General features: G+C 35.7%; 1 protein-coding gene across 4 annotated transcripts in view; it reads left to right on the top strand.

Annotated features, from left to right (window-relative positions):
* The window catches only part of LOC117315356 (sodium- and chloride-dependent GABA transporter 2-like), a 182,065-nt gene that overhangs the window by 39,291 nt on the left and 124,101 nt on the right, over positions 1–18,673 (top strand). The window lies entirely within an intron of this gene.

Genomic DNA, 18,673 nt, shown 5'->3' with positions numbered 1-18,673 from the left:
GTAAGATAAAGGGCTACCAAATTTGTTTAAACGAATGACCTTGACCTACATTCAAGGTGGCAGGGGTTAAATTGACTTAAATCTTTAAACAACTCCTTCTCAATAACAAAGGGGCCCAGGGAGTTGATATAGGGTCTGTAGCATTCTGAGATGAAGGGCTACCAATTTTGTTCAAATGAATGACCTTGAGCTGCATTCAAGGTGGCAGGGTCAAATAGGCTAAATCTCAGTAAGTATTTAAATGATAATTCCTTGATAGCCTTTGACATTTCAGTGATTACATCCCCAGGAGGCTGGGATTCAAATTTATACAAATAATTGGACTGACTTTTTTTTTTTTTTTTTTGCAAAATATTTTTATTTTCCTTTTGATCCACAGCATAGTGACAGTAATGCAAAAATACAAAGTTTCTATATATTAAATCATCTACATGTCTAAGTATATTTGGAATTTGCCAAGTACACTTAACAAATGAAGCTGTAACTTATTGCAATTAATCATAACATGGGAACACAAAGGATTTGAATTGAAAAATTGCTTATTTTAGGTAAGGTTTTTGGAAATTTTAATGGAAAACTTGTTATCCTTCTACTCATGTGAGTAAAGACTTTCAACCTAGGCTGGTCGGGCATGTATTTTCCGAGGATTCCGAGGTTATGAAAGCTCGGAGTATTGGGACAATTCTTCCGAGCTTTTAAACAAAAACCTTGAAGAGAGAGGCCTTAGAGAAAACCTCGGAATCCTCGGAGAATCCTCGGTAGAAAACCTCGGAATCCTCAGAGGACGCTGAGAGTTCGGAATCCTCGGTAGAAAACCTCGGAATCCTCGGAGGAAGCGAGAGCTTGGAATCCTCGGAGGAAGCTCGGAATCCTCGGAGGAAGCCAAGAGCTCGGAATCCTCGGAGGAAGCTCGGAATCCTTGGAGGAAGCTCGGAATCCTCGGAGGAAGCTCGGAATCCTCGGAGGAAGCTTGGAATCCACGGAATCCTCGGAGGAAGCTCGGAATCCTTGGAGGAAGCTTGGAATCCTTGGAATCATCGGAGGAAGCTCGGAATCCTCAGAGGAAGCTCGGAATCCAGGGAGAAAGCTCGGAATTCACAGAGAAAACTCAGAAGCTTGAAATCCTTGAAGAACGCTCTAAAATAAATCTTTTGGAATGTTACCTTGAAAGGTACATTTGTACCTTGATTTACGAGGACAAAACATACAGATTCTAAGATCTACAAAACATACAGACTCCAAGATCTAGATACCAACCCAACATCACACAGTGACATATCTTAATATTATTTGAAGACAAACGACCAGGCAATCCATCATAGATTTTTTTCATACAGACTTAATAGAAATGAAGATTTGTGGGATCATCAGGTAATCTCTGTTGTCACTGGAATAATAGTTGATAATTTGTGTTGCCATTCAGTAGAATATTCATCGTATGTTGATGATACCAGTTCTTTTTTTTCAGTATAGTTACAATATCTTTAAACTCTTCCTGTCATTTCCGTCCACTCCAGAGTTCACTGAATCTTCAATTCTTCAATCTTGACAAATGTTAACATTTGTGCTACAAAGAAATAAAACAAAGAAATATTACATACAATATTGATCAATTGATGTTATTCTTTGTAAGCCAAAACAACTATATTAGATATTTGAAGACATCTTAAATGTCCACAACTAAATCTGACTTAATTACAATTTTTCAGATATGACCACTCTAGACATTTCACCATGGAGAATCAAATGTGCCACCTCCTAAGTTTAGGCATAGATAAACTGTATCACAAGTTGACTATCCATAAAGTAGAATTTTGTGTATGATGCCTAGAAGTTCTGTCTTATAAACAAAAGCATGGTTAGTTTTATATACAGGTTTTATGGTCAGTTTGTCTTAAAACTGTTTTTTAAATTCACATTTCTCATACATTATGTTCAAATTTTCTAGGCTTTTCAGTTGTCATAGATAAAATATACAAGAGGTTTTTGTTTTTGTTAGATGTGCTAGCGTTATAGCTCAGTATTTTTTTCTCCCAACATTTCCAAGAATTATAGAATTATGTTTATTTTAGCTCAGCAAATTATTCTTATATCAATAGAAACATTATTTGTATGCTATTATAAATCTCACCACTCACCATTTATTGTTGACCCTTGGAAATCTTCATCTGGATCACTTCACTGAGTCCATCTTCTGTTTGTTTATTCAACTTATTAACAGAACTTTCAACATTCAGGAGATAGGTTGCACATATTCTTACCATGTCCACAATGACAGAAGTTGATTCTATTTCCAAAAGTGTTTGATAGGACAATTGAACCTGATTCACAGAGATGCAAAATGTCCACATGCAGCCACAGGAAACTCAATTCAAAGTGGGGACCTTGTTTTACATTGGTCAATCTTAAGCTGGGGCACAGGAAAGGTTTTCCATTCATACAGACTTAATAAAAATGAAGATTTGTGGGATCATCAGGTACTTTTTTAAATACTTTAAAATTGTATTGAAGTTACTTTTACAATATTGTTTCATTTTATGTATTTATTACTGAAATAAATCATCAAATGAGTCACAATACAGTCAGTTAGAAATTAATCTTATACCCCAGGGTTGGCCCCATGGTGTCTGGAGTCTGACTGGCATGGACTTCCTGTACTCATCAGCTTGAATTGGTATCATATTACCTTGGTCAAGCTGGGCCAGTCTACTGATAACATATGCTCTCCTTTTGTTTGTTTACACATATTGGTGTTATAAAGGTTTTTGATGATAAGGCTTCAACATATATTATTTTGCTGAAATTTGTACTGATGTAAGTTCAATTTACATAATTTGCAGGTTACCCTTAAAATGAATATCACTCCTAGAAACAACTGATTATACTATTGAAAAATATACCATAGGTTCACTTATAACTTTAATGAAGTGGATTTTATAAATACTTGTGTAAAATATATAAATGAAGCAATACTTTAAGCATTATTATAAATTGGATGGATATTTGAATTTGAAAAGATATGAATGTCATGATTAATATTTAAGTTTTATAAACATGAATTGCAATTTAAACAATGATAGTTCATTACTGAAATCATCATTCAATTTTGATTCAAAAATAGGTGTGTTTTTTCGGGAATCAACTAAGTCCTAAGTTCCAGAGCTGTTATTTTTACTAAGTTAACATATTCCGAGCTTTTCTTCATGAAATTTTTCTAAGTCCTCAACCTCCGAGCTTTATTTTTGAAAAAATTTTTTAAGTCCTCATCCTCCGAGGTTTCTTCCAAGCTTTCCGAGGATACCTCCGAGGATTCCGAGCTTCAATACAACTTTGCCGAGGTTTCTTCAAGGTACTTCCGAGCTTTCACTTAGGATTTCGAGCTTTCTCCGAGGATTCCGAACTTTCCCCGAGCTTTCTCCGTGGATTCCGAGCTTTCTCCATGGATTCCGAGCTTTCTCCGAGGATTCCGAGCTTCCTCCGAGGATAATCCTCGGAATCCTCGGAAAATACATGCCCGGGATTGGACCTTATGTATCTAGGATCCACTGTATTCCCATGTCATGTATGTATCAATCTAGGGCAGTGTACCAAATCCTTTTTATAGTATAAGATGCGAGTATTCCTTTAAAGTAAACATTGCAGAAATATCAGTATGAAGGGGCTTAGCCCCTTATTATGACTAATAATACTAGGTCTCAAAAGGAAGTATTACATTTTTTCACACAATTAAAGACATCCCCTTTCACTCGCACTTTCATTCTGTTGATGTACCTCCCACTCCATGATTATTAGAGGTACTACATTGAAAGTATCTTGATATTTGGATAAATCTATAGACTGACAAGATCACTTAAATGAATCCATTTTTTCTGGAACTTATAGGCAAAGTCATGTTTTTTTGTTTATGCATTCTTCTAGTCTGAAATATTGCTCAAACTCCCTCCTAAAGTCGGTGATGGAGGGCAGTGCATGTTTGAGTTTATGTTTGTATATATGAGACTTAGGTAATATTATTAACATGTTTATGTTTTTAATTTTATGGTCGAGGAAACCTAAAATTACATTGACATTGTTTAAATGTATCGTAATACCTGTATGGGTTTCTATCCACAAGGTTAACTCTTTCCGAAAGTTTAAAATTAAAGGGCATTCCCAAAATAGATGAATAATTGATTCAACATTCTTATTACAGAAGGAACATAGTGGGGAGTTCTTTATTTTAATAGTACAAAGCTATTTATTTGTGGCTATTATCCTATACTGGAACCATCTGAGGTAGGAGTCAGATGTTGTTTACCATAGTTACATTTACCGTATTTGACCTAATAAGGGCGCAGGGCGCGGGTAATTGACAGTGAAGATCAGTTATTCTGAAGTTTAATGAAACAGACTATACCTTATAGCAGAATATACCCAAGGCTGTGGAAACGGTAAAATATGCAGTCATAAAAATATTCCAGATGAAGATATCTATTCATTATCATATATTAAGCTAAACATCACTTGAATATTCCTGTAAACTTGTAAACCATGCCAGCTGATCTTTAGACCAGAGAACGTGTGTTCCACCATTTATGTTCAAATGGAACTCTTTTGTGTTCTATTTATAGACACAGGTGATTTCCCAGATCATATCAGACATCGTTTTCTTTGACCTAATAATTGATTTACAATGTCTTTTACTAGCTTTCTGTTCTGAACAAAAGTTATTTATCAACAAGAATGAAGTCTTTTACTTTATCTTCAAATAAAGATGGTAAGTTATTATTTGTATGTGTGTTTAGTTTTGGGTGCTCTTTGCACTGACATGTCATCTGTAGGAATAGACAAAATGTGGCGAAAACTTGTGTTCCAATTACTTAATTTGCTGAAGAAAATTGAACACATAAAGTAGCAAAACATTTCACATGAATTGTTATTTTGAACACCATTTTGACACTCAGTCAAAGAATATTTCTTTGAAAAAAGGTAGGGGCATCTTATTAGGGCAGGCGCCCTTATTAGGTCAAATACGGTATTCTCTTCCACCAAAATTGATTGTTTTGTATGTCAAGATCTATTGAACATTTGTCTTGGTATCTTGTATTTATGTTTAGCTGTTGAATAAAGAGATCATTTATAGAGGGACTACATTTAAGGATTGAATCTTAATTTGGTCGATTTCATGGGGTCATGAATTGAGTTGCTCTTGAGACAAATTTAATGAACTGCAAAGCAGTTCATGTTGAATTTGTCTCAAGAGCAACTCAATTCATGACCCCATGAAATTGACCAAATAAACCGTATATTTCAATTGTTTTGTTTTTTTTCAAATAAAAAAGTCGGTATACTGATATTAATGTCTCAAAGCTTGTGCAAGTCCAAATACGGAAAGCTCGAGGAGTTCCGGATTGTGCATGTCTAGTCAGTCGAGTAAAATAGTCCGCAATTTTAGGATTAAAAACAGCATTATTTTGTCAAAGTAGAAGTATCTAGCATATCTGGTCTTTCATAAAATACAAGAATACATTATAAATTTGATAATTTTAATAATCATTCCATGTTTATAACAACAATGTAGAAAAAGTGAAATCGTTCCGCGGAAGGATTTTAACCATGTATTCATGCGCACTGATCAGTGTTAATCTGGTCAAATTCATGAGCAAATGAAACAGATTAAGTTTGGTAGTTTCATTGAGTCCAACTTGAGTAGAAATTGAAATATTTCTTATTTGTTAATACATGATACATATATACAGGGCAATATGGAAGTGTGATAGTAGCACTTTGATATCGAAGAAAGTTCTAATTAACTAAAATAGCATTTCTTATACCTTAGAATTCTGTTACTACAGGATGAAATGAAAATTTCGCACAAAAATCACTTGACTCTATTAGGTCACCTGAGACTATAATTCTCAAGTGACCTATTCTAATCGCCTTTTGTCCGTCGTCGTCCGTCGTGCGTCTGTGAACTATTTACATTTTCGACTTCTTCTCCAAAACCACTAAACCAAATTCAATGAAATTTGGCAGAAAGTTACTATGGCTGAAGGTCAACCTAAATTGTGAATTATATGGTCCCCACCCCCCAGGGGCCTGAAGGGTGGGGCCAAAATGGGTCAAATTGACTAAAACTTCAAAAATCTTCTACTCTTAGATATAATGGAGTCAAACACTCTTCATAGATGGAAGGGTCTTAAGGTGCTTTACCAAAATTGTGAATTTCATGATCCTTGGGTCTCACGTTTGCCCCTGGGGAGAGTGTAAACTTTACTATAGTTTATATAGGGAAATCACATTTTTGACTATTATTTGTTGGATTTCTATTGGAATTCATTCTAACTTGGTTCAAATTATCAGCATGGGATGACAGTTTGATGGTATATACATGTTAGCCCTGGTTGACCCCCAGGGGCTGGTGGGCGGTGCCAAAAAGGGTCAAATTGACTAAAATTTCAAAAATCTTCTTCCCTACTCTCAGATATGGTAGAATCAAATACTCTTCATAGATGGAAGGGTCTTAAGGTGCTTTACCAAAATTGTGAATTTCATGACCCTGGGGTCTCACGTTTGCCCCTGGGGAGGGGGTAAACTTTACTATAGTTTATATAGGGAAATCACATTTTTGACTATTATTTGTTGGATTTCTATTGGAATTCATTCTAACTTGGTTCAAATTATCAGCATGGGATTACAGTTTGATGGTATGTACATGTTGGCCCTGGTTGACCCCCAGGGGCTGGTGGGCGGGGCCAAAAAGGGTCAAATTGACTAAAATTTCAAAAATCTTCTTCTCTACTCTCAGATATAATGGAGTCAAACACTCTTCATAGATTGAAGGGTCTTGTGGTGCTTTACCAAAATTGTGAATTTCATGACCCTGGGGTCTCACAATTGCCCCTGGGGAGGGGGTAAACTTTAGTATAGTTTATATAGGGAAATCACATTTTTGACTATTATTTGTTGGATTTTATTAGGTCACCTGAGACGAAGTCTCAAGTGACCTATTCTAATCGCCTTTTGTCCGTCGTCGTGCGTCCGTAAACTTTTTACATTTTCGACTTCTTCTCCAAAACCACTTAACAAAATTCAATGAAATTTGGCAGAAAGTTTCTATGGCTGAAGGTCAACCAAAATTGTGAATTATATGGTCCCCACCCCCCAGGGGCCTGAGGGGTGGGGCCAAAAAGGGTCAAATTGACTAAAACTTCCCACACCGAAATAAAGTACAAAAAAAGTATGGGAAAAAAGTACTAAAAAAGCATAGAAAAAGTATGCTTTTTTTGACTCAATTTGGAACCGATATTCCAACACGGTTCCAAATTGAGTCAAAAAAAGTACTAAAGTACAAAAAAAGTCTAACAAAAGTATACCTTTAGTACATTTTATTGTTTTCATTAAGTACAGAAAAAGCACAAATAAAGTACAGAAAAAGTACATTAAAAGTACAATAATAGTATAAAGTGCACAGGGCCAAATTGATGGTGTACTTTTTTTGTGCTTTTATACTTTTTTAGTACTTTTACAGGCAAGTCCATAAAGTACAAAAAAAGTACAAAAGTACAAAAAAAGTATGAAAATGGTACAGAAAAAGCAGGAAATTAGTACTGAAAAAGTAGGAAAAAGTACCAATAAGGTAGGAAATTAGTACTGAAAAAGTAGTGGAAAAGTAGGAAAATAGTACTAAAAAAGTAGGAAATTTGTACTGAAAAAGTATCAAAAAAGTAGGAAAATGGTATTGAAAAGAAGGAAATTAGGACTAAAAAGTAGGAAAAAAGTACCAATAAGGTAGGAAATTAGTACTGAAAAAGTAGTGGAAAAGTAGGAAAAAAGCACTAGAAAAGTAGGAAAATAGTACTAAAAAAGTAGGAAATTTGTACTGAAAAAGTATAAAAAAAAGTACTGAAAAAGTAGGAAAAAATTACCAAAAAAAGGGACTTAATTTAATGGTGTAGGAAATTAGTTCTGAAAATATAGGAGATAAGCTTAAATGAGAATACTGCATGCTTAAACAATACATACATCAGTTCCATTCCTAAGAGAAATGCACAATTGTATCAAGTGAAAACAAACATTGAAATACAAGATTAGTTATCCAATCACAATTCCACTGAGTATAATTTCATGCCATAGCAAAGTCTTGATCTAATAAGCTTGAAATTTGTTTAAGGGTGAGGTTAAGGATTTACAGATGGACATCTATGTATAAGGGCAATAACTTTTGATAAATTATTCTATTTTTTTCAAGCAGGAAAACACAATTTTATATCATGTGTATATAGGAGATCCAGACAAAAAAAATATACTATTCTAAATAAAAAGGGCAATAACATTTGTAAAAATTGTCGAATCATAATTCCTCTTGAGGAAACACAACAAAAAAATGTAAATAAAAAACAATGCATAAATGCATACTGAATACAATGAAGTATGGTATATGCATAATGTTGCTTGCTTAAACTGGTCAAATCCAAGTACAAGTAAGTGTGAATTCGAAAAATAAAATGTCTGATTCTCTTCATTCCTTTTTTGCTTTATGCGAATCATTGCCCTCAATTCGGACCACAATGCAATATCTTTAAGCTTTCCCTCACTTCAGAATGTACTGCATAATCTGTTGGAAGAAAGAGAAAATTTTAAAATATGTTTTATATCAAAACTTAGAATAATTGTGAAGATTTGTAAAAATGTAGATAATTTTCCTTATATATGCACCTGATCACTTTACTGTCATTTATTACATGCATGTCTGCTTGGAAGTCTTTTTATCAAGAAAAGCTAGCCACAGGTATACAAGTTTAAAGCTACAACATAAAACTTTTAATTATAAGGGTAAGTACTTTAATAAAAATCAAGCTACTCCAGAATTCTCTGACAGTTTGTTTCATCTTAAATTATGCAACTAACTATCAAAATACTCCAAAACACAGATTTTTTTTATTCAATCATTTCTTGAGATCATTTTTTTTGTGAATTGATCATGATCATGACATACAACAAATTTTCAATGGATTTTATTGACTTCGTTTTTGAATGTATTTTCTTCAAATTCAATATACTTTAGTAGACAAATATTAGCTCATTTACCGATATTTTTACATATATTCCCTAAAATAGATATACACATGTTGCCCGAAATGTGACGTTACTTTCGTTCTTATATTCTAACTTAAAAATGTCATTGCTATTTTTTTTGAAATTTTATGCAATATCTCTTGAAATCAACTACAAAAAATTCTGTAAATATTATCAGATGAATAAGCAAATAATTCTTTACATGTAAGTGAAATTTCAATAAATTCCATTGAAAAACGAAGTCATAAAAATTAATTGGAAATTTGTCAAAATGCATGAAATATGTAGTAAAGATATTACGAATTTACCGTTACGTGACAGAAATAAAAATGCAATATAACTACGTCGAAGTTCGTCAATAAAGAAATAAAATTCTTCTTGTTCTCAATATTTGGGTGCTATCAATCAGGAGGCTTATAAAATCCCAGGCGTATGGTAGCATAAATCTGTAAATTGAATACTTACGATTGAAACACACGTGGATCTAGCAGTTCTTTGTTAAACTCGGGCCGTCACCCGTGTAAACTGTAATCGGTGATGAATTCATTATGAAAACCCTGAAACACGAAGTAATCAAGTATTAATATTAACATGTGTAGGCCCCTATTCACCTATATAATGTGAAACGATGTAGGAACGTGCAGAAGACGAAATAGATTTAAATAATAAAATTGTAAACTTACCTGGTCGCGATATCTGTGATATTTTCGGGTGAAAATGAGCATTTGTCGCCAAAAACAACAAGAAAGCTGATATTCTTTGGCCACTTACTGACAGATAGTCGATCTTCTTCAGTTAGGCAAGAAAATGAATTTCGTTTTTAGGCTATTCTATATCAAAATCGTGTTTGTTTATGTTTCTTCCGTAGATAAACATCCGGTGAAATTCAAACATGGCTATCAGACTTCCCGCTAAAATCTCGCTGTTTGTTGCATCATGGGATAAAAAAAAAGTTTTGTCGGAGATCTACTGTATCGATTTCATTCTTTTATTACTTGTTTTTTTTATATTCTACTTCTTTAACCTCTATTGTTCCATACTTTTGGTATTACTACTTCAGCATTTAAAGCTTGCACATTGCACAAAATGATCGCACGAAGCGAACTCGTCAAATCTCGGTAGATTCCGTAAACCGAAGTAAACAAACGAGATCACGGCCCCGAGGTCATAGGTGAACCGACCGATGGTAATCTGACACAGGTATAAGCCTCGTCAGTACCTGTTATGTAATCCGGATGTTTTGTTTAAATGAGGGTAGGCACCTGTGATCTGATCGTAGTGAAAGGCAGTCAAGCTTGACAATATAAACTGTTATAATTAACGCCGCGGGCATAAGACTTAGTCTAAGAGGGGCAATATGTGTACAGGTGAGACGGGAGGTACACAGGTAACTCCAATAAACAATAAAGCTAGGTATGATTTGCCATTACAGTCGACTGTCGCTTATATTAATTAACACCACGGGTGAAATTAACTTTCGGTACGACGTGAAGCATATATCCTGATCGCTTTGTTAGCTTAACACACAGGTTTCAAGATTTAGTTTAACGTTAAAACAGTTGAAATATATTTGATCGATCTTGGTGTTGCAGTTATTCAAGCCGTCTACTATATCAATTAAAATATTTATGATAGATCTTGGTATTGATCTTGATTTTTGTATACAATAGAGTATTTTATTTGTACACACAACACTCCTACGAGATAATTCTACAACAGATTAGAGTACAGCTACATTGTGTCGTTGTCCGAATTATCGTACGATCTTGCTAAATAAATATCAGACAAATTAAAGTTTTCTTTTTGTGTTCACTTTCACCATTTCAATGAATGCGATGTAATTCTGATTTAAATACCGGAATATTTTTCCTTGATCATGCCTGTTTGTTGTCAGTCAAGCCATATCGAGATCGAGATCATCACAGCGCTTGACTTCAATATACGTTTTACAAAGAAGCGTCCGAGTGACTATATCAGTATTACACATGTTTATATGAGTATATCGGTGAATATTTTGACAGAACACGACGTGATTTCGGGTGCAATTATCAGATGTAATCTTAAAACCACGTATATCCAGCAAGTATATGATATGCAGACAAAGATCAGGTGATTTTAATTTCATTTGAATGAATTAAAAGCGTATTACAGGCACGGGCACATGTGTGTTCGTAGAGTGATCCCCGATCTGGTAGAGGTTAACGTTTGGATAAACGAAATGTTTTAAACTCCGTTAAAGAGTTTATAATTAAAGCCAAAATACTGTAACTTCAAAGAACGATCTGGAAGAAATTTTTTATAGAGCTAAGTTTTGACGTTCGTCACATGAACGTATAGTAACATTCATCAATGTGAAGTTTATTACTTCTGAGATGCATATGGAAATACAAACGAAAAGTGACAAAGAAATCACCGTTAAAATGTGTGAACCTTACTAACAAAGTACATCGAAGTGAAATACTTATGATAGTAATTGTTGAATTTTAATTATTTTTAGATAAATTTCTGTGGTACTGATCAAAGTATGAAAAGTATTTTTTAGAACATAAAAAAGAAAAAAAAAGAAAAAAAAAAAAAAAAACGAGATCAAAAACATTTGATATTACCAAATGCTAATTTTCTGTATCTTATTTGATAGATATTTGTTGTGGTTAATCCTGGGTATTATTTTTTTTAGTCTTAGATTTGTAGTCGACTGAAAAAGTCAGATTTAATTTTGAAAATATTAATATGCTATAACCCCTCGCAATGTCTGAAAATATTCTAAGTCCATAATAAGTACAAAAAAAGCACAATGGCATTAGCTGAAAAATTCTAAGTCCCAAAAAAGTAGGAAAAAAGTACATCCATATTTTCACAATCTTTCAAAAAAATTTTAAGTCAGATTTTAGCACAAAAAAAGTACTCTGAAAAATTTCAGAGTCCAAATAAAGTACAGAAAAAGTACCCTGAAAAATTTCTAAGTCCAGAATAAGTACAAAAAAAGTACTCTGAAAAATTTCAGAGTCCAAATAAAGTACAGAAAAAGTACCCTGAAAAGTTTCTAAGTCCAGAAAAGTACAAAAAAAGTACTCTGAGAAATTTCAGAGTCCAAATTTAGTACAGAAAAAGTACTCTGAAAAATTTCTAAGTCCAGAAAAGTACAAAAAAAGTATACTTTTTTGGTACTTTTTCAAAAAAGTAGGAAAAAGTGTATACTTAAAGTAGCATAAAAGTATACTTTAGTGTGCTTTATTTCGGTATGGGTTCAAAAATCTTCTTCTCTACTCTCAGATATGGTGGAGTCAAACACTCTTTATAGATGAAAGGGTCTTGTGGTGCTTTACCAAAAGTGTGAATTGCATGACCCTGGGGTCTCACGTTTGCCCCTGGGGAGGGGGTAAACTTTACTATAGTTTATATAGGGAAATCACATTTTTGACTATTATTTGTTGGATTTGTATTGGAATTCATTCTAACTTGTATCAAATTATCAGCATGGGATGACACTTTGATGGTATGTACATGTTGGCCCTAATTGACCCCCATAGGCTGGTGGGCGGGGCCAAAAAGGGTCAAATTGACTAAAATTTCAAAAATCTTCTTCTCTACTCTCAGATATGGTAGAATCAAATACTCTTCATAGATGGAAGGGTCTTAAGGTGCTTTACCAAAATTGTGAATTTCATGATCCTTGGGTCTCACGTTTGCCCCTGGGGAGGGGGTAAACTTTACTATAGTTTATATAGGGAAATCACATTTTTGACTATTATTTGTTAGCTCACCTGCCCGAAGGGCAAGTGAGCTTATGCCGTGGCGCGGCGTCCGTCGTCCGTCCGTCGTCCGTCCGGCCGTCCGGCCGTCCGTCCGGCGTCAACTTTCCATTCAAGCAACTTCTTCTCAATAACCAAAAGACCTAGAGACCTAATATTGGGCCTGTAGCATGCTGGGGTGAAGGGCTACCAAGTTTGTTCAAATGAATGACCTTGACCTTCATTCAAGGTCACAGGAGTCAAAAAGGCTAAAATCTTCAAACGACTTCTTCTCAACAACCAACAGTCCCAGGGAGTTGATATTGGGTCTGTAGCATGCTGGGGTGAAGGGCTACCAAGTTTGTTCAAATGAATGACCTTGACTTTCATTCAAGGTCACAGGAGTCAAAAAGGCTAAAATCTTTAAACAACTTCTTCTCAATAACCAAGAGTCTCAGGGAGTTGATATTGGGTCTGTAGCATGCTCGGGTGAAGGGCTACCAAGTTTGTTCAAATGAATGACCTTGACTTTCATTCAAGGTCACAGGAGTCAAAAAGGCTAAAATCTTTAAACGACTTCTTCTCAATAACCAAGAGTCCCAGGGAGTTGATATTGGGTCTGTAGCATGCTGGGGTGAAGGGCTACCAAGTTTGTTCAAATGAATGACCTTGACTTTCATTCAAGGTCACAGGAGTCAAAAAGGCTAAAATCTTTAAACAACTTCTTCTCAATAACCAAGAGTCCCAGAGACCTAATATTTGGCCTGTAGCATGCTGGGGTGAAGGGCTACCAAGTTTGTTCAAATGAATGACCTTGACCTTCATTCAAGGTCACAGGGGTCAAAAAGGCTAAAATCTTTAAACGACTTCTTCTCAATAACCAACAGTCCCAGGGAGTTGATATTGGGTCTGTAGCATGCTGGGATGAAGGGCTACCTAGTTTGTTTAAATGAATGGCCTTGACCTTCATTCAAGGTCACAGGGGCCAAAAAGGCTAAAATCTTTAAACGACTTCTTCTCGATAACCAACAGTCCCAGAGACCTAATATTTGGCCTGTAGCATGCTGGGGTAAAGAGCTACCAAGTTTGTTCAAATGAATGACCTTGACTTTCATTCAAGGTCACAGGAGTCAAAAAGGCTAAAATCTTTAAACGACTTCTCAATAACCAAGAGTCCCAGAGACCTAATATTTGGCCTGTAGCATGCTGGGGTGAAGGGCTACCAAGTTTGTTCAAATGAATGACCTTGACTTTCATTCAAGGTCACAGGAGTCGAAAAGGCTAAAATCTTTAAACGACTTCTTCTCAATAACCAAGAGTCCCAGAGAGTTGATATTGGGTCTGTAGCATGCTGGGGTGAAGGGCTACCAAGTTTGTTCAAATGAATGACCTTGACCTTCATTCAAGGTCACGTCGATCAAGTATGCTTAAATCTTTAAATGACTTTTAGTGAAAAGCCAAAGTGCAGAGAGACATTATATTGGTCCTGTAGCATGCTTTCAAATAACTGCAGGATCCATATATGAAAAGATCACAGCATTGCAGGTGAGCGATTTGGGCCCATTGGGCCCTTGTTGGATTTCTATTGGAATTCATTCTAACTTGGTTCAAGTTATCAGCATGGGATGACAGTTTGATGGTATGTACATGTTGGCCCTGGTTGACCCCCAGGGGCTGGTGGGCGGTGCCAAAAAGGGTCAAATTGACTAAAATTTCAAAAATCTTCTTCCCTACTCTCAGATATGGTAGAATCAAATACTCTTCATAGATGGAAGGGTCTTAAGGTGCTTTACCAAAATTGTGAATTTCATGACCCTGGGGTCTCACGTTTGCCCCTGGGGAGGGGGTAAACTTTACTATAGTTTATATAGGGAAATCACATTTTTGACTATTATTTGTTGGATTTCTATTGGAATTCATTCTAACTTGGTTCAAATTATCAGCATGGGATTACAGTTTGATGGTATGTACATGTTGGCCCTGGTTGACCCCCAGGGGCTGGTGGGCGGGGCCAAAAAGGGTCAAATTGACTGAAATTTCCAAAATCTTCTTATCAACTATATGTTAGAATCAAATACTCTCCATAGACTGACCCCATTAGGACTGATGGGTGGGCCAAAAAGGGTCAATTTAGTTGGCCGAAATATTTCAAATCTCAGGTGACCGTTAAGGCCCTTTGGGCCTCTTGTTGGAATTCATTCTAACCTGGATAACATTATCAGCATGGGATAACAGTTTGATGGTATGAATATGTTGGCCCTGACTGACCTCTAGGGGCTGATGGGCGGGGCTAAAAAGGATCAAATTGACTGAAATTTCAAAAATCTTCTTCTCTATACTCTCATATTTGGTAGAATCAAAAACTCTCCATAGATGGAAGGGTCTTATGGTGCTTTACCAAAATTGCCCTGGGGTCTCATGTTTGCCCCTGGGGAGGGGGTAAACTTTACAATAGTTTATATAGGGAAATCACATTTTTGACTACTATTTGTTGGGTTTGTATTGGAGTTCATTCTAACCTGGTTAACATTATCAGCATGGGATAACAGTTTGATGGTATGCACATGTTGGCCCTGACTGACCCATGGGGGCTGATGGGCGGGGCTAAAAAGGGTCAAATTGACTGAAATTTGAAAAATCTTCTTCTCTACTCTGAGATATGGTAGAATCAAACGCTCTTCATAGATGGAAGGGTCTTATGTTGCTTTACCATAAGTGTGAATTTCATGACCCTGGGGTCTCATATATGCCCCTGGGGAGGGGGTAAACTTTACTATAGTTTATGTAGGGAAATCACATTTTTGACTATTATTTGTTGGATTTGTATTGGAACTCATTCTAACCTGGTTAACATTATCAGCATAGGATAACAGTTTGTTTGTATACACATGTTGGCCCTGACTGACCCGCAGGGGCTTATGGGCGGGTTAAAAAGGGTCAAATTGACTGAAATTTCAAAAATCTTCTTTTTAATACCCATATAAGATAGAAGCAAATACTTTTCATAGATAGAAGGGTCTTTTGTTGCTTTACTTAAATTGTGAATTTCATGACCCTGGGGTCTCACGTTTGCCCCTTGGGAAAGGGTAAACTTTGCTATAGTTTATATAGGGAAATCACATTTTTGACAATCATTAGTTTGAATTGTGAATTAATGTGTATACCAGTTGTGAGTTGCTGTGTATACCAGTTGTGAGTTGTTGTGTATACCAGTTGTGAGTTGCTGTGTATACCAGTTATGAGTTGTTGTGTATACCAGTTGATAGTTGCTGTATATACCAGTTGTGAGATGCTGTGTTTACCAGTTGTGAGTTGCTGTGTATACCAGTTGTAAGTTGCTGTATACCAGTTGTGAGTTGCTGTGTTTACCAGTTGTGTATACCAGTTGTGAGTTGTTGTGTATACCAGTTGTGAGTTGCTGTGTATACTGTGAGTTGTGAGTTGTTGTGTATACCAGTTGTGAGTTGTTGTGTATACCAGTTGTGAGTTGCTGTGTATACCAGTTGTAAGTTGCTGTATACCAGTTGTGAGTTGCTGTGTTTACCAGTTGTGTATACCAGTTGTGAGTTGTTGTGTATACCAGTTGTGAGTTGTTGTGTATACCAGTTGTGAGTTGTTGTGTATACCAGTTGTGAGTTGCTGTGTATACCAGTTGTGAGTTGTTGTGTAAACCAGTTGTGAGTTGTTGTGTATACCAGTTGTGAGTTGTTGTGTATACCAGTTGTGAGTTGTTGTGTATACCAGTTGTGAGTTGTTGTGTATACCAGTTGTGCGTTGCTGTGTATACCAGTTGTGAGTTGTTGTGTATACCAGTTGTGAGTTGTTGTGTATACCAGTTGTGAGTTGTTGTGTATACCAGTTGTGAGTTGTTGTGTATACCAGTTGTGCGTTGCTGTGTATACCAGTTGTGAGTTGTTGTGTATACCAGTTGTGAGTTGTTGTGTATACCAGTTGTGAGTTGTTGTGTATACCAGTTGTGAGTTGTTGTGTATACCAGTTGTGCGTTGCTGTGTATACCAGTTGTGAGTTGTTGTGTATACCAGTTGTGAGTTGTTGTGTATACCAGTTGTGAGTTGTTGTGTATACCAGTTGTGAGTTGTTGTGTATACCAGTTGTGCGTTGCTGTGTATACCAGTTGTGAGTTGCTGTGTTTACCAGTTGTGTATACCAGTTGTGAGTTGTTGTGTATACCAGTTGTGAGTTGCTGTGTATACCAGTTGTGAGTTGCTGTGTATACCAGTTGTGAGTTGTTGTGTATACCAGTTGTGAGTTGTTGTGTATACCAGTTGTGAGTTGTTGTGTATACCAGTTGTGAATTAATGTGTATACCAGTTGTGAGTTGTTGTGTATACCAGTTGTGAGTTGTTGTGTATACCAGTTGTGAGTTGTTGTGTATACCAGTTGTGAATTAATGTGTATACCAGTTGTAAGTTGTTGTGTTTACCAGTTTGAGTTGCTGTGTATACCAGTTGTGAGTTGCTGAGTATACCAGTTGTGAGTTGTTGTGTATACCAGTTGTGTATACCAGTTGTGAGTTTTATAATCACAGAATGTTTCTTAACTTAGATCCGATCCAATCCTTAAATCCAATTTAATATCCTAAGGAACATTTTATGTTAAAAGAATTTCATTAAGTCAATGAGTATTGAACTGTGGTCAAGTAACAATGCTGGCGTCTTGATCAAGGGAATCTGTAGTCCTTAGCTCCTTATCCTTACCCTAATTGTCCCTATGTTAACATAATCGGCTTTTGCTGAGTGTATATAGATGTTATCTTACCATGGTGAGAGCAGACATCTATCTAATAAATTCTGATTACCCTGTTACAATTTTTGGAACATTCCATATCAAATAGAAGTAGAATCCACTTCAAGTGATGAGGGATACAGGTAGTTAATAAGACAGATTGTTTCTTGGGATCACAGACATGTGTTTGGATTCATTAAGAAATTTTATTATAATTGCTGATAAAAAGTCTGCCCCACCCTAAAACAGAATCAAGGTACACAAGAATAATATTTACACAGACACACACATATATATGGGTCATATAAGTAACATAAACAGTACTATAATCCTGATAACACTGGATGATCTGAGCCCTTACAAAGGTCTGTATATGTCTGCAGGATGCTAATAACTTAAAATGTTAATATGGGGCAAAAAGTAAACAGTGTGGACAATGAAAAATGCAATCTGCCCCTTTATCAAGACACAGAGAATACAAATAAAATCACATGATATACCCCTACTTATTGATCTGTAAATTTTCCCTTTAAGGATCGAAGGGGGTCAAGTTGACATGAAAATGATAAATGAATCTATTTTATTTTTGGGACCCGAAATGATAATAGTCATGTTTTTTTTGTATCTGTTGTATTTTTCAGAAGTTTTCATGCAGTGCATTTTTAAACATAGTATATACAATTGTATTCCGATGAAATAATCATTATTACAGTATCATAAAAATTGCAGAAAATATATAACACACACACATACATATACAGTGTATAATTATATATACACACACACATCTTACTCCACATTCATAGTCTGTCGTCTTCCGACCATCAACAATCAACTTTTTCTTCATAACCGCTGATTGGAATTGACCAAAATTTTACTGGTAGCATTATCATGGGGAGGGGAATAGAAAGTGTGCAAATGGTGGGGCTGACTCCACTGGGGGCTGACGGATGGGGCCAAAAAGGGTCAATTTGGCTTAATTGATATATACGACTTCTTCTCTGGAACTAAGCAATAGATATCACTCTGGTAGCATCGTTATAGGTTAGGGATGCAAAATTGTACAAATGATGGGACTTACCCCCAAAGGCTTGAGGGGCAGGGCCAAAAGGGGTTAATCAGGATTCAAAATTATACAA

The sequence above is a fragment of the Pecten maximus genome, chromosome 17, assembly GCF_902652985.1.
Source record: "Pecten maximus chromosome 17, xPecMax1.1, whole genome shotgun sequence".
NCBI classification, from domain to species: domain Eukaryota; kingdom Metazoa; phylum Mollusca; class Bivalvia; order Pectinida; family Pectinidae; genus Pecten; species Pecten maximus.
Note: the sequence above shows the minus strand (reverse complement) of the source record. Positions and strands in the feature narration are given on the sequence as shown.